Source organism: Sciurus carolinensis, chromosome 6 (genome assembly GCF_902686445.1).
Source record: "Sciurus carolinensis chromosome 6, mSciCar1.2, whole genome shotgun sequence".
In the NCBI taxonomy this organism is placed as follows: Eukaryota; Metazoa; Chordata; class Mammalia; order Rodentia; family Sciuridae; genus Sciurus; species Sciurus carolinensis.
The window spans coordinates 36,832,941-36,851,355 of NC_062218.1; the positions used below are offsets into that span (position 1 = coordinate 36,832,941).

At 36.6% G+C, this 18,415-nt stretch overlaps 1 protein-coding gene across 3 annotated transcripts in view; it reads left to right on the top strand.

The window, feature by feature from the left end:
• Ghr (growth hormone receptor) overlaps positions 1 to 18,415 on the top strand; it is a 265,678-nt gene that overhangs the window by 201,808 nt on the left and 45,455 nt on the right. The window lies entirely within an intron of this gene.

Consider the following 18,415-nt stretch of genomic DNA (forward strand, 5'->3'; position numbering starts at 1 on the left):
CTAAACAGAAAGATCACTTGAGTTCAGGAGTTTGAGACCAACCTAGGCAACATAGTGAAACCCATCTCATAAAAAAAAAAAAAAAAAAAAAAAAAGAAGAGACAGGGAGACTTCATGGATTTAAACAGGCTTAAGGGATATTGTGTGAACTTGTTTGTATTCTGATTCAAACAAATGAACTGGCAAAAGATGTTTTTTGAAATAATTTTGAAAATTTGAGCACAGACTGGATATTTATTTTTAAAAATGAGAGAGTTCAAACAATAAGTATTGGTGAAGATGTGGGGAAAAGGGTATATTCATACATTGCTGGTGACTGCAAATTGGTGCAACCTCTATGGAAAGCAGTATGGAGATTCCTTAGAAAACTTGGAATGGAACCACCATTTGACCCAGTTATCCCACTCTTCAGTATATACCCAAAGTAGTTGAAATCAGCATACTACAATATGCATCCGCATCATTGTTTATAGCAGCATAGTTCACAATAGCTAAACTATGGAACCAACCTAGGTGCCCTTCAACAGATGAATGGATAACGAAAATGTAGTATACATGCACAATGGAATATTGCTAAGCCATAAAAAAAATAATGACTTTATGACTTTTGCCAGTAAATGGATAAATCTGGAGACTATTGTGCTAAGAAAATAAAACCAAAGGTTGAATGTTCTCTCTGATGTGTGAACAGTAACACACAACAAGGGGGCAGGAAGACGAATACAAGTTCAGTAGATCAGACAAAGAAGAATGAAGGGAAGGGAGAGAAGAGGAATAGGAAAGACAGTGGAATGAATCTGACTTAACTTTCCTATTTACATATAATAAATACACCACAGTGAATCTCCACATCATGTACAACCACAAGAATGGGATACTAATTAGAATAAGATGTACTCTGTGTTTGTATAAATGTCAAAATATACTCTACTGTCATGTATAACTAAAAAGAACAAATTTTAAGAAAAGAAAAGAGTTCATAGCTTTTAGAGATACATGTCTAGCTAGCTATGAGTAAAAGTACATGATTTCAAAACCTAGATAGGGGAAATACACAAAACAAAGTTATTAAATTCTTGGTAATTTTTAAAGCTGGGTGATAAATACATAGGAGTTAATTAAATCATGTTGGTTTGTGTTTATGAATTCTATAATAAAAATAGAATTCCTCATGAACAGATGGTCTCAACCCCCATTCTGAAGTAAATACAACTCACATTCACAGTGGAACCCACAATATTAGCCTTACTAGTGACCAGTTATGTCTCAGAAAAGTGGAAAGGACCTTATGTGAACACAGTTCAGAGAGTTCCTGTGGGAAAAGCAGAACATGTGTGAGTTTTAGCTACTAGTCATTGAAAGGGTTGTGCTGAAGGGTGTGGTCCTGAAGGGCTGACGTTGAAAGACGGATTTGTTTTCAAGTGTCAAGGAAAAGTAAATGATTTAGCTTGAATTTGCAGCTCTGGCTCTAGGTCACATGGGAGCTCACCTGGTCTGAGGATGTTGTTGCCACTATCTGGCTTGTGGTATCTGCTTGCACACAGGCCCTATTGGTGTGAGAGATTTCTAAGAACTAGAATCAGGTAACAGCAAACACTGCTGTAGCCCCTAGAGGTTCCAAGACTTCCTGGCCATGGGGCATTTATATTCTGCCCCCTTGGGTTTGCTTTTCATCCGTTCAGAAATGAACAAAAGGCTTCATCCCAAACCAAAAAGAAAGGAGAGAATCAGTTAGCTACAGTTTTCTTCATGTAGACTTTTGTTTGCTTCTGATTGCCTTCGAGACCATAACTTTAAGGCTTGCATTTGCAAGCCCACAGAGGACATTGTAAATATGGCCTCCCTGCCCTTACCCAAGCTACTCAGCCTGCCTCTTCTCCACATCCCTCTGCCCTACCATCCCAGGTTAGGGCCTTCAAGACTGAGAGCAGTACAGGTAGCATAGTCATTCAAGCTCTCATTGATAAAATGAAATCAAAATGATAAGCAAAATGACAAGAATTTCTTTTCAAGGACTATTCTGTTCTCTTAGTGTTGCTGATTGATTTCTTTGAGGCCTAGGCTCAGCTCTTGTATGTCTGAGAACCAAGGAGAGCATCATTTGCACCATACACACCTGCTCATTGGCATTGGTTCCTACATCGGCCTACTCTGAAAACAAGAAATTAGACTCTTAGGAATAATTCCTAAAATATAAGCACCAAGAGACATGCACCTAGACATGGCTCACCCTACACCAAATCATACATAGGTTTCTTACAGTGCTATCCTTTTTCTTCCTGCACCTAAGTTTCCTGGAACAAGGTAAGTTGAAGAATGTCAAGGTTTTATTAAACATTTCAAACCAGAGGATTTGGGAAACAAGGGACAGGTGTGCTGGAAATGAATTGTGCCTCTGCTCCTAACAATGCCAGAGGGTTGGCAAATGATCTCATAGCTGATTACAATGAACACAGTGAACTGAACCCAAGATACCCCATTCATTCTCCATTCTTGTCTTTGCCAGACAGATGCATTCTCAAGTATCAAGAAAACAGTGGGTTTCCACTGATAACTGACTGGGTGAGGTTTTAGTTTGCCACCTAGTATGGCTGAATCTACATCATCCATAATAAAAAAGAGGGTTTTTTTTGTTCACCCAGTTAAATAAGGCAAAGACAGGTGCACAGTACATTAGAATTAAGTTGAATAGAGACAGGAATTTCTACTTTGCTCTTCACTGTATATTTAGCACCCAGAAGAATGCCTGGCTATAGAGGGTACATATAAAACATGTCTTAAAGAAATGAATGGTTCTGCAAAATAAACATTCTCCATGCTTGAATGAGTGATGAGCCTTTAGGCTATGAACCTAGATAGAAAATGTTGCCATGATGTTAATGCTGCAAACTGACTTGAGGTGTTTGGTCTTGTCCTACAACAAGGCAGATCAAGCAAGGGCATCCCTAAGCCTCCATGATCTTACTTACCCTTGATTTTAGGAGTCATGTTTTGTCAAATATTTCATCTCAAATATTTTCTCATATTGGCTTTTTTGGTTTTGAGGTTTTATTTTCTTTTTTGACTTTTTATTATCTGAAATTGTTGTTCAGAAGGATCATATTATAATGATGACTCTTCTTACTATGCTTTTCTGTTTCCAACAGAGGAGGTAAATGAATTGCTTAAAATGAAACAATTCCATCAGCTTTAGTACATTTTAAACATAGCCTTAGCTTTGACTATAATTATAGTATGTAGGTGATGCTGCTGAGAAAACAATGTAATTATAACATTATGGTTGAGAAGCATACAAGAAGAAAACCTTGAGTTTCACTGTGCAAAGTTTAAGGCAGAATTACAGTCCTTCAAAATGAATAAGACTGATTAGCCAATTGCAATAAGAGCTTTGCTGTATGATATTAATAAAACAATGAAATTAAAGGCCAAAGTAAAGATGTAGGGAAAATCTGATGATTTTATTTCATTTTCACATGTTCCTAGGAGTGTTACAAAAAAGTTAAACGCAGAGTAGAGAAGTGTGCCAACTTGATGGAAATGTGAAAAAAATCTCCAGAAAAAACAAGTTCAGGAAAGCTTGCCTTTCCCCTCTCTTTCCTGGCAATAGGACCTTACTGAGATATCAGGTGCCATTGTAAAGTTTCATTTCCTTGAATGTGGCTTGCTTTCTCTTTTAACAGACTTGTCCAGTGGTTCTAGGTTTTATGCTACCATAAACTAAAGAACACCGCATTCTATGTCTTAGTTGGGGAATTGGGGACACTATATGCTTTTGTCAAGTCATTGAAATATAAACTTAGGTTTGCACTTTATACTAGGTATAAAATTTCCTTCAAATAAATTTGAAAAAAAAATTAAAGACCAGAAATTTCCAGAACCAAGATATATAAAGAAGTAAAAAGAGCATAGTTAGAGAGCCTGGTCTGAGGTAACTGCTCCACCATTAGGTCATGTGCCACTTGATGCCTGCTTGTTTTAATAGTCAAAATGGGAATATTTATATTGGTATTCTCCCTTCCCATGGATGAGGAGTGACAAAGATGTGCAAGTTCCTTATAAGTAATCTGTAAATCATAATTCCAAGGTTTACTCCCAGAAAAGGAAATTATTGATTACTCCAAATGGTTACACAGGGTAGCAGGGAATCTCTGGCATGTAAGCAGACTTTTGCATTATTTTCTAGAGTGAAGGAGGATGTGGTAAGCAGGGTGAGGAGTGTGAATATGTGTATATGTGTATTTAAGTATGAGTTGCAGAAGATTAACCGGAAAATAATTTGTCCTCCCATGTTTATGTCTATTCCTGTGTTTTCCTACAGCCCTGTCCATCTCTTTACCCCAAGCCTCAAAACAGATTCTTCACTCTTATCTGTTAATATCAGAAAGTTGGAATTTCAGTATCCTTCTCTGACCCACCTCCCTTGTTCTGTAAAATGTATGATAATAATAATAACAACAACAACTAGTAGCAGTAGTAGTACAGCATGAAGAGGAGGGGGAGAAATAGAAATAGGATTTCCTGTGCCTGACTGGCAGCTTATTTGCAAACTGCCTGCAGATTTGTATTGTCTCTGACTTTGCTTATTTTGTAACATCCTCTATGAACTGTGACAACCCACAATACCTTTAGCCCTTAATTTCCTGTCTTTTAAACTGACTGATATTTCTTCTTTCTTAAATGGTAATGATAAACCCAACTGAGTTTCCTAATATTTTTCTCATCTGAAAGGAATTACTTGAAACACGAAGGAAGAGCCTTCTCGGCAGCCTAACAAGAGAACCCAGACTCTGCATCAGCAGATGTGTCTTTGGTTCTGAACTGCTGTGTACCAGCTGTGGGATTTTGGACAAGTTACTTAACCTCCAAATCTTTAACTGCTCATCTGTAGACAAGGATAAAGCTACCAAGGATAAATGTATGAAAATTTCCATCATGAATGTTAGTTTCCTTCCTTTTTCTATTCAGTTCTGAAAATATGTGGTGTAGCAAGCACATCACTACTATTTCATTAACACAGGGGAAAGTATATAAATACACCCAACCCAACATCTGAGATCCTTCAGAATGTTTCTTTTTAAAGAGGTACTAGTTAAACGGAATACAAAATATTTTTTAAATAATACCAATGACCAACTTAAACAGTGATTAATTAGTGAATCTGGGGGGGGAAAACTAATAGTCAAAGATAAATATTTAAGAAGAGGAAAGTTTCAAAGTAATAAGATTGCATCATGCATTGTTTAACAATGGGGTGCATTCTGAGAAATGCATTGTTAGACGTTTTGGTCTTTGTGAGAACATCATAGAGTGTACTCACAGAAACTAGGATGGCTAAATACTACCACCATATGTAGTCTGCCACTGACAAAAATGATGCTATGCAGCTCATAACTGGACAAGGCACTTGCTATTTGCAAAGTAATGCAGAAGCCATATACCCCACTAAAGAGGAAGCAAAGCTAAAAAGGCTGATTCCCTTTGAAGGACTCTTGGCAACAGACATCTGGAAAATTGTCATCTATTCCCTGGACTTATTTTGCACTCTGGATAAGCAGTGTCCTTATACACAAAAAAATAGCCAGGATAATTAAGGCAGTGAGAAGATTTATCAGAACCAGTTAAAAATAATTAAATCTAAAAAGCATGCTCCTGTGCATAGAGTGGGCTGGTTTCTGCAATATTTTGAAAATTAAGTAGCCCAATACAAGGATTTGTTTTGGCTGTCATAAAACAATGTGACAAGTTGGAGAACTGAAAATATTCTGAATAACCAATTATATTGGTGATAAATCAGTCATCTAGGGAAGAAACCAGAGTCCTTTCCTTTAAGAAATGCAGATATCAATTAGAAGAGAAATTTAGAAATTGGTTGCAACTTTCAACCTACCAATGCACTGAACTATGTATTAAGAACCTTAATATAAGCATAAAATTATCTTCAGATAAATTATCTTAAGAAATAATTCCTGGGGGTTGGACAGAAAAATTGCCTGGGATTGGAAAAGAAAGAAGATATGGCCCCTGAATCTGAAGTGCTCACAATCTATACAGGACTCTTGTACTCCTTAGACTGCATTGTAATTCAAAGTCTTGTAAAAAGGTACACAAATTCACTAAAAGATATTTGAGAATTCTTACATTATATTCACTACCCCAGTTATCTGCAGTTGCCTGGGGGATTTTCAAGTAAAGACAGGGAAATATGCTAGTATCAGCCAGTTCCAGATAATCTATTTGCTCCAAAATCTTTCACTGTATTATTAATTTAAATTGGTTGAGACTAAAAAATAAGATTTATTCTCTATGTGGCTTTATTTTGCACTCTGGATAAGCAGTGTCTTTATACACATGAATTAATTTAACTCCAAAGATAATTCCAAAAGAAGAATTTTTTTTAAATCCTCTGAGGAGTAACAGCACCACTGGAATTTATTTAAAATTTCCCACAGTACTCACTTTTACAGATAACAATATTTAAATCTATGAGTACTGGGATAAAGGTTAAAATTATAAGTTTTATTACTTTGTAATTACATCCAGTGCTACTGACAGTTGAAATAAAACCTGTGACATTAGTGCATGTGACAATAATATTCAGCACATGGAAGTCTCTCTGAAACACTCAGCTGCCCTTTTGGAACTCTGAACTGGATCCCCCAAACAAGCACTTAACACAGCTTTTATCTTGAGCAATTTTCCAAACCTTACAAATTCAGGAATGCAAATAGCCACTGTCATTTTAGAGTTATAAACTCCAGATACCATGAAAGTCTGAAGGGTTTTAGGTCTTCATTAGGATAAAGTAGACATAACCATTTAAATCTACTCCATGGGGGCCCCACTGGAAAGAAAATGAAATTGCTGAATAGGGAGAAAGATAATGGTGATGAGTTTGCCTGCAGTCTGCACACTAGTGAAAAGAATCACCCCTAGGATGATTCTGGAAGACTTAAAGAATGTCGACAAGACTTGACCTTCCAGTGATTAGATGCCAAAATAAAAAATAAATAAATAAATAAAACCCCAGGGTGTGCATACTCTGCTAAGAGTTCTCACCAGAGGCAAAGGCTCTATTTATTTTGTAGTTATTTGGTCCTACGTTACCTTCAAACTTTACCCAACACATCTCTAATCTTTGCCTTCTTCCCAGCATCTTGCAAGTCCCAAGGAGTTTAGGGAACCTCCAGGTTTTCAAGGCTGGGCTGAATTCTAAATGGATACCATGTGTTGTGTTGGAAATTAAACAAGAAACTTCAGTGCATTGCAGCCTGCTCTGGGGCGTGAGGTTGAAAGGAGCAGGCTGGGGCCCCAAAGTGGGCCAAGAGATGGGCTTCTCTCTGGGGTAGACTAGAGTGAATGCTAGAAAAAGAAGTGAGAGAACATACTTCTCACAGTGATACGTCCAACTGCCTTCATTCCACACTCTGCAACTCCATTTCTGCCTATTTCCGCATTTCATCTCTTCCATAACTGTTTCTTCAGCATTTTTTTTACAGACCAATATTATCAATTCAGAATATCAATAGAATCTTTTATTAAAAAGGAAAAGCTATTTCATTTAGTGAGACTTGTGCTCTCAACTCAATATCAGTGTTATGTCCCAGTAGAAGTATTTTATTTTAATGTGATACTAAACCTGCAAGTATATTTGCCTCACTCTTGAATTAAACTTCTGGTTTAAGAAAATTAGTCAAAAAATACAATGAAAAAGACACCATTTTAACTTCAATAAGTGAACTTCATCTTAAAATATTTAGTGGGCATGATTCAATTGTTTTTATTTTTATTTAAGATAATTTGTAAAGGAAGACCCGCAGCTGCTACTTTGTTGTATAACTATGCACCTACACAGCTTTCAAATTCCACATGATAAACCCCAAGATTTGTGGGGCCAGAGGAAAACTCAAAATGAGAACCTGGTAAGAATTAAGTAAAATATTACACATATCCCACTACCTATACCAAATAGATGAAGATAAAGTACTAGATTTTGTATTATGGTATCTGTGACAACTATAGAAAATCTGAACTTCCAGATTTTCATATCCTGAACTTGAGTTTTGGCCTTGAAAAATAAAACTGATAAAGCAACTACCATGTGAATTTCAAAATTATAGTCTGTGTGGTGGGGTTGACACTCTGGCAATGTAGCTGGGAGTTATATGGAGTCTCTGGTCTGATATATGCTTAATTTTAAAGACCATGTCTTTATTTCTTCTCTTTTTGTTACCCTATGATTTCATTGACCTAAAGTGAGTTTTAGCACTGGTCACATCCCAGAGAGGCCATACTGAGTTACTGCATTAAGAGGAAAAGGAGATGTTTTAATTCATAAAACACTAACAAAGTTGTTATTGATATAGAATTATAAGGAAGTTTTGTAATCATCAAAAAGAGCAGGAAAATACAAATTGTACTCAGTTCCAGTGTTAAGATATTAATCATTAGACCTACCACTTGAAAATATTTGATCATCATTATAGTATTTACATAGTAGTACTGTGTGCTACTCTTTAAGTATTTTACATATTTTAAATAGCAGTTCTCATAACAAGCCTTTGAGGTAGGCACTGTTTTTGCTAGTTAAGAGAAGTGGAAACTGAGGCAGAAAGGAGAAGTGACCTGCCCAAAGCAGTGTGGATCCCTAGTTCAAACCCAGGCAGTCTGCCTCAAGCACCCTGACTCTACGCACTGTGCTACAGTGCCCCTTTACATCATCTTGATGTCAAAATCTTCTAGAACAATATGAAGCAGCATTAGAAACAGATGGAAAATATGAGTTTGAAGCAGGACTTCTGTGGAGGGTGCTTCTCATCTCTGGGCCCAAGTTTTCTCATTTTCATTGAGGATTTACAGTCAGCCGACATCTCATACACTTACTTGTTATGAGCATTGAACAAGACATTGCATCGAAAAGTGTCAGCACCATACCTGACAGATGGCAGTACCAAGAGACATTAGGTCTTGTTTAACAAATATGTTAAAATCAACTTTATTGTTATGGTTTAGATATTTTGTGTCCTCCAAAAGCACATAAATGAGACTGTGCAGGAAACCTTAGAGATGTAAAGATTGGGTTATGAGAGCCTTAAGGTAATCAATGTTTTAATCTCTTGATAGGGATTAACTGGGTGGTAACTGTAGGAAAGTAGGGTGTGGCTAGAGGAAGTTGGTTGCTGGGGGTACATGCCTTTTGGATATATATTTTGTACATGGTGAGGGGAGTTTCTCTCTTCTTCCTAGTGGCCATGTCATGAGCCACTTTCCTTCACCACACCCTTCTGCCATGATGTTCTTCCACAGCTTGGGCCCAGAGCAATGGAGCCAGGCATCTATACACTGAGACGACTGAAACCATGAGCTCCCAGACAAACGTTTCCTCCTCTAAAATTATTTTTGTGGTGTCACAGAAGCAAAAAAGCTGACTAAAACATTTAGCGTGTGGATTGTGGTAGCCAAATTACCTGGGTAAGAAATTACAAACATTTATTAAGGGGTCACTTTTAAAAGTTTATCTCATAATAATTCAGTAAGTTTACTGTTACCATCTGATTTTACTGAATTGAAGAAACTAGAACTGCAGGAGAAGATTTTCTTTCTTTCTTTCTTTCTTTTTTAAATACTTTTTAGTTGTAGATGGACATAATACCTTTTTTTTTTAATGTGGTGCTGAGGATCCAACCCAGTGCCTCACATGTACCAGGCAAGTACTCTGCCACTGAGCCACAACCCCAGGCCCCAGGAGAAGATTTTCTGAAATCAAATAGGCAAGGATTCAAACTCAGGGTGCCCTAAAATCTCAGCTCTTTCTATCATCCCTGTCTGGATCTAAATCCCAGGTTTGTTTATTCATCAAAAAGCAACAATACAAATAGAGAAGAAAAAAGGCATATTCTGCTTGTGAATTTTCATCATGAGCATGCAAAAAAAAAATGTAATATAGCTGATAGGTACACTCAACCTCTGAGCTAAGACCTGTCAGAGCCCATAAATAAAATTACATCAATAATCACAGCCTGCTGAGAGACCACCCAGGAAATCTCGGTTGACGTAGGCAGTGACAGCAGTGGTTCCTAATTGAGAGATAGTGCTTCTCAAATCAGTGCAGGGCCATTGCTCTAGGGAGATATTAAGCCTTCTCTGTCCTTGGAAAATGTGAAATTTAACAGCTGACCTGAATACTTGTTGCTGTTGACTATCTATAAAATTTCCCCTTAGACAGGAACTTTGTGTTCTAGCTCAAATCAAGTGAATATTTCCTGTTTGTTGACCTACAACTTCAAGGGTACTAAGTCATCTATACTTTCACTTTTTTTCCTCATCTGTTTACCACTGGTACTGTGATTTTAGAACCAGAGCAATAGTAGTCCTTCGCAGTTGAAAGTACACTGGTTGTGAATTTCAGAAATCTGGTTCAAACCCCACCTCTCTCTCTTCCTAGTTGAATGAATGTACATTAGATGTTTAACCTCTCAGTCTCACTTATTCCATGTCTATAAAATGTACATAATACCAACTGCCTTTCATGGTTACCTTGAGCATTAAATGGCTGTTTTCTGGAACTTAGTTCTATGTAGTAAATGCTGATTCTTTCCCAATACTTTGCCCTCCACCCCATATAAGCAAAGGCACATCTTCAAAGACCCCAAACAAGCTGTCCTTTTCAAAATGAAGATTTGTAATTTCTCCTTAAATGTGTCCAGTTCTAGTGTTCAATTTCTGTTATAAGCCAGAAGTTTTCTTACATCTTACCAAAGCTCATACCATGAATGTAATATATCCTTTTAAATGCAAGTCTTTAACAACCTAAGGGCAGTAGGGGAAACTCTGATAGCGTCTTTTCTCCTTTTCCAGTAAGCAAACACCACATTCTGCCCAAGAATTGACTCCTAAAAAGTTTATAAATCAATTAAACCCTGTCCCAGAAAGCTTAATACAGTAGGTCCGGGTGGAGTCCAGAATACTCAGCAAGTATCCCACCTGAATCTGGCTCAGGTGAGCCTGAATCTCTGGACCACCTTTCCTAAGCACTGACCAGTAGGAAGGGCATGTAACTTCCCTAGCAGAGTTCATACAGACTCTTGATTACAGCCTCTCAGCAAAGTTCTACGGAGAAAAGAGAGCTAACATGTTAAAAAAAAAAAAAAAAAAAAAAAAAAAAAAGCATCAGGCCCCTCTGTCCTTGCATCGTTCCTAAAATTTCGGACTACTTTCTCCATATCCACACCCACCTTTTATTTTTGAGCCATTCCTCATTCTCTATATAGTTCAAAACAGTGAATTCATTTTTAGGAATTCTCTTGCTTTATCTGAAAAGACTTAATTCCAAGTGCTTAACTCATCCTATACCATCTTTCTGCTCTTAGAGCCCTTCCTGTACATATAGTTGCATTTTATTTAATGGGTAGATGCCTCTTCAATGCCTCTTGTATCTTTGTGCTTCCAATAGAGCAATCCTTTAAGGGGGGAGGTGTTCAGAGAATTGTTAGAGGATAAGGAGCCCAGATCTGTGTCTTAGATTTGCATTCCTACCCAGTCAGTTAAACCTGAGAAAGATGTGGAAGCAGAGTAGAATGAAAAAAAGAGTGTTTAAAAAAAAAAAAAAAAAAAAAAAGAGTGTTTAAATTAAAATTTGGGAATCTGAGCTAGACACCATAGCATATACCTATAGATACCTATAGTCCCAGCAACTTAGGAGGGTACAGTAGGGAGATTGCAAGTTTGAGGTCAGCCTGGGAAACTTAGTGAGACCTGTCTCAAAATTTTAAAAAGGATTGGGGGATGAAGTTTAATGGTATAGCACCCCTGGGTTCAATCGCCAGTACCACACACACGTGCGTGAAACCTAAGAATCTATACTCCATAGTGATGCTATGGATTGAATATATTTGTCCCCAAGTGTTCATATTTCCTCATGGTCCCCAATGTGGCAGTATTAAGAAATGGCAGAAACTTTAAGACATTGGGCTTAGTGAAAGTTTATTATGTCATTGGGAGCTTTGCTCTTAGAAAGGATTGATGTAGCTCTGGTAGGAACCTAATTGTTTCCTGAGAAAATGGCTTTTTAAAGGAAGAGCAACCCTAACCCCTCAGTTGCTCTGGCTTCACAGGATGGCTTTCATATACACTTCTAACACTGTGACACCATATCTGCCCTCATCAGACACAAGCAGAAACCAGTGCCATGCTCTTGAACCTCCAAACTGTGAGCTAAATTTTACCCAGGCTCAGATATTTTCTTAAGCAATAGAAAATGAATTAATATTGGTGACACTGACAGTCTCTAAGTCCCTGGCCTCATTTTACTCATTTGTCTTAGAAGTATATGCTTAGTTGTAAGTCACTAAAATTTGAATTCTATATTCATTAGCAAAATAGTCTCTGAGCACACGCTAACAGTGTGCATTTACATCTTTATAAGTTATATAAATGCACAGTGTTCTAATATATGTGGTTCATTATAAAACCTATAAAAATATAAATTTTGAAGTCTTGAAAAAGAGCTGAGCAATATTTTTAAATATAATAATTTTAATGTTTATGGAACGAAATACTTCTTAAATGTGTTTTAGCGCATTACGTCTTTCAGGGGGAATCCTCATTTAACAGTTTATGAAAGAACAATTTGAAAATTGATTTTATTTTGTTTATTTTAATATTTGGTTTGAATGGCTAACTCTACCTTATATCTGAAAGAGTGTCACAATAACTTAGAGGTTCATCCTTAATAGAAATAGGTGTTTATTTCAAATAATCTTTGGGGTAATTTCCCATTTTCGAAGCAGTTACTTAACAGACTTGGATCTAACTCCAGCAGCACTTGTTTGAGTGTTGAGAAAAGTTTCAGCTCAGCCTTTTTCTCATTGTTAATGTGGGCTCGCCTTATTAGTTTTACCTTGGATATAAGATTTCTTTAGATGAAACTTTTTAAACCACTTTTTTGTTACGGCATGATTAGTTAAACCAACATAACATCAGTATAATCTATCCATTAAAGGAGCAGAATGAAACCTGTTTAAAAATGCTCTAACATGTCATGTGAAGAGATACATAAAGGCTCTATTAGCAGCCCCGGACCTATAGCAACCCTGATCTTCTTGCAGAATTCTCTCATAGCAAATGCGACATGTGACTCAGTCACACAGGCTTAGTGAAGGCTTGTATGACTTTATATGTTCAATATTAGGAACTTTCATCTCTTTCCTATTTTAGATAAACAACATATAAAAATAAAAGTTTTAATATTTTCTTCACATTCCCTAATGGATCATCTTTCATGGTCAGTACCAAAGAAAATAAAGTAGATAATATTTGGATCCTATGGGTGATTACATTATGTTCTACTTTGCTTTATTTCAATTATCTGAGAAATCATAGATCTCAATAACAACAACTGATAATTTAGGCTTAACAGACATATATAGAATATTCCATCCATCAATGAGAGAATACACTTTCTTCTCAGCAGCATATGGATCCTTCTCTAAAATAGACCATATGTTATGCCACAAAGCTACTCTTAGCAAACACAAAAAGATAGAGATACTACCTTGCATTCTATCAGATCATAATGGAATGAAATTAGAAATCAATGGCAAAATAAAAAATGGAAACTACTCCAACACCTGGAGATTAAATAATATGCTATTAAATGATGCATGGATAACAGAAGACATCAGCGGGGAAATAAAAAATTCTTAGAGGTAAACAAGAACAAAGATATAACATCAAAATCTCTGGGACACTATGAAAGCAGTACTAAGAGGAAAATTCATTGCATGGAGGGCATTCAATAAAAGAAGAAAAAGTCAATAAATAAATGACCTAACATTACAGTTCAAAACCCTAGAAAAAGAAGAATAGATCAACACCAAAAGTAGTAGAAGATAGGAAATAGTTAAAATCAGAGCTGAAATCCATGAAATTGAAACAAAAGAAACAATAAAAAAATTGACAAAATAAAAAATTGGTTCTTTGAAAAAATAAACAAAATTGATAAACGCTTAGCCACTCTAACAAAGAGACAGAAAACTCAAATTACTAAAATTTGTGATGAAAAAGGAAATATCACGACAGACACTATTGAAATACAAAACATAATTAGATGCTATTTTGAAAATCTATACACCAACAAAACAGAAAATCTTGAAGACATCAACAGGTTTCCAGAGATATATGATCCACCCAAAGCGAATGAGGAGGACATACACAATTTAAATAAATCAATTTTAAGCAATGAAATAGAAGAAGTCATCAAAAGCCTACCAACAAAGAAAAGTCCAGGACCAGATGGATTCTCAAGACCATTAAAGAAGAGCTCATTCTAATACTCTCCAAATATCTCTTGTTGCCAATATTCACAACCAGCTTTTGTTAGTGTTCTTTTCTGTCCTGTGATTCTGATGTCATCTCCTGCAAAGTCACCTCTCAAACCTGTCTGTTCACACCTGCCCGTTCCCTATCCTTTTTTTTTATTACTTTCCTCTGATGGTCAGAGAAAATATTATGGAAATTCATACCATATTGCACGATCTGTCCAGGATGCAGCAACTGTATAAATCAAAGCTGCAGCAGTTCATCACTAATAATTTTCAGTACCCTACCACTATGTGTTAAGAGGATCCCTGATTAAACACACAAGGAGAACCATTACTTCTTAGAACCTATTTGAAAGCATGCAAGACGTTAATGCTTTTGGAAACTTACACTTTTCTCAAGCAACTTTGGCCCAATCTGCATATAGTTTCATTTCGTTTTCAGTCTCCTGGTTAACTGACCAGACACCTAGACACCTATTTGCTGCCATCTAGTGTTTGAAAGTATGTTGATTACACGTAGGATTTTATTTTGTTTTATTTTTATTGTAAACAAATGGGATACATCTTGTTTCTCTGTACATAAAGTAGAGGCATACCATTTGTGTAATCATACATTTACATAGGGTAATGGTGTTTGATTCATTCTGTTGTTTTTCCTTCCCCTCTACCCCTCTTTTCCCTCTATACAGTTCCTCCTTCCTCCATTCTTGTCCCCCTCCCACCCTCCATTATGTGTCATCATCCACTTATCAGCGAGATCACACATAGGATTTTGAACTCATTATATAGTTGAATGTTATACTCAAGATGATTCTCCTTTTAAATTCCTTATATACTTTCAAAATGCCTTGTCAAGGATATGTCTTTCTTATCACTGAGATTCCGAACATGGTCTTCACATTCTGTCAGTCTATGGCTCAGGTTCAAGCTTGGTTCTTTCCCTATAAATGGGACACTTGGAAATTGAGTAGGAACTTAGCAGTTGGTACATATGTAGTAAGAATATATGGTAATATTCAAGAGGTCATCTCCATGTAATGACCATGGTTTTCATTTCATGGAAGGGTGGAACATGCAGATGACTTCTTACCATCCATGTGTTCATGGGCAATTCTTTTCCTATGAGGAGCATTGTTTTCTTCATATGTAAAGTGAATTGGTGGGTCCAGATGACCTCCAGTTCTAAGAATCTGGGATTCCATATGAGCTGGAAACCTGTTTTCTGTGTGAAGTGAATGTCATTTCTCTAGCTCTTCTATGTGGCTATCTGTCCTTTGGTTATAGTTGGTTAGAAATGAGCAGAAATCCTGAATTAGAAGAGGGGTCATCAAATGTGGGCAGTGGTCTTGTTCCCTGTATTCTTAAGAGTTGTCCAATGGAATATCATCCAGCAATAGAAAAGAAGATGCTCCTCAATATTCATCTCACCTCCTAACTCACAATGGGAATTTAGGAGTATACTGTTACCAATAATCAATTTCCAGAACTGTGTTCCCATTGTTTTTAACTCTGCTTCTTACCAGAACTCCTCTATGAAACATTCTAAGTCTGCTGTGACTTATATTGGTCTTTCCCTTTATTTAGACAATTCTTTATAGCTACTACTCCAGTGTATTTCCAGTTGTTTCATATGTGTTCATCTTATTTCCCTAGCCAAACTAAATACTGCTCTGAGGCAAGGACCGTCTTCAGTTTCTCATTTCTACAATGGAATCTGGGGCAAAACTGTTTAGGGAATGCGTGTGGTTTTGATGATAAAGATGTTTTTCATATCTGATTCAAATAAATGAGAGTAAAAGGTGAAGTACAGGACCTTCTCAAATCAAGTACAGGACAGTTAATCTCTGGGCTCTGGGCTCTACAGCTACCTAACTGCTCATAGATGCCAATAAGCCTCTGAACCTAATGCCAAAAACAAACCTTACCATAAACAAAAAGTCCAATAATACTGAAAGAGACAATGCAACCTATGGGGGGGAAAGCTTTGAAGTAAGAAAAATCTGGATTCACATCCCAGCTTTGCCAGATATTGGCTTTGTGTTTTGCCTAAAACAGCTTCACATCTAACCTTTCTGAAGCTATTTCCTTATCCATAAAATAGTACTGCCATATAGTGTTCCATGTAGAGAGATGTGCAGATAAAATAAGAAAGCACATAGCAAAAGTGTAGCACCTGGTAGGAACTCAATCACTAGTAACCAAAAAGGACTTTGATGCATTGTCTAAGTAAAAGCTTTTGCTTATATACAATAAAAATATTAAAGTTAGTGCAATCAGAGCATTGTAATTGAACTCTCATAAGTGATATGACACATTGTCATACAGTAATGGTTCTCACTGGGGTGGTTTTGTTCAAGGAACACTTGGTAATGTACAGAGACATTTTGGTTGCCACACTGGGAGAAAGACTGGCATCTAGTAAGTAGAGACTAAGAATGATGGTAACATCCTAGAAGGCATACGATGGCACCCCACAACAAAGATTAATCTAGTCCAAAATAATAATTGTGCAGAGGTTAAGAAATCCTACCATAGAACCAGGGAGGTTCATCACTTCTGACCCAAATTCGTTGTACATACTGGCTGTATACATAAATAGGAAATAAGCTTCCATTTGGGTGGGTAATGAAGATATTTTTCCAGTCTGGAGCTTCAGATTCTCATTGTGAGGCAGTCTTTCAGGGTACAGTATTGATATATATAAGAACCTTCTGTATTCCAAATATCTGCTTGGAGGTCAATCAATGAAGGCATCAGGGTCTAACAATCCTCCGGAAGCAGTGGGTTTGTTCTTCCTAATAATAGTGGTATTTCTTTGCTGAAGACTAACCATATGCTGAGTAAGCTATATAAATAATCTAATACACTTTTCAGCAACTGCATAATACTGGTATTTTGCTCTCTGCACATGGGAAAATTGGAGTTTAGAGAAATTAGATAACATTGCTAGCAAGTGATCTGCTTCTAAGTCTGTGGTCTTTAGACTCCGCAAAATCTCCACTTAGCAAGGCTTTGAGATTGGAAAGGGCGTGGGCTTGTTTTAAAGAAAATAAGGTAGAAACATTTTAGAATATTAAGGACTCAGCTTAGGAAGTTTAGGTTGGGTCTCTTGCTAAGGGGTCCTGAACACCCACTTCCTGGAAACCCTCAGGAAGGTGAGAACCAGAGGGGATGGATTCATTGAAATGGGTGCTGGTCCTGTACTATGGTGTGCAATTCAACAATTCAACTTTTTTCAGCTCTCCTACTTTTAAGCCTGAGGCAATGTATTTTGTGAATTCTTCCTTCCTAAAATAAAAATGATTTTTAAAAAATTCTACCATCTAAACCATCACTGTCAAATAGAAATATAATGTAAGCTACATATGCAATTTTAAATTTTCTAGTAGCCACATCAGAAAGTAAAACAAACAAATGAAAGTTAATTTTTATAATATGTATTATTTAGCCCAATATACCCAAAATATTATTTGTCGCATAATAAATCTAATAGAAACATTATTAATAGGAGCTCTTACATTATTTTTTTCACATAAATCTCCAAAATCTTCAATTTTAATTTTAATGTTGATTTTATAGCATCTTTCATTTAGGATGCTAAATTTTCAAAGGCTAAAGTGAAATGTTACCAAAAAATACTTGTACTTAAGGAAAAATATTCTACACTTTTTAAATATTCATACTGGGGATTGAACCCAGGGACATTTTACCACTGAGCTACACCACTACATTCTGTCCTTGTTATGTTTTTTTATTTTGAAACACTAAGACTGGCCTTGAACTTGATATCATTCAGTCTTCCAAGTTGCTTGGTTTACAGGCATGCACCTTCATACTCAGCTCAATTCTTTCCTTTTACTTTTGAATTTGTTAAGTAAAATGGTATGAAATTAACTACTAACGTTTCCTCAGTTACACTAGCCACATTTTGAGTGTTCAACAGTCACACAAAGCTAGTGGGTCCCATTGGATAGCACATACCTAAATGGTTACTCCAAATGTGGTCCCAACGGCATCAGCAGCATCTGGGAACTTGGGAAAAGTGTATCAGGCCTCACTTACTGAATCTGCATTTTAACAAGATCCCTAGGTAATGC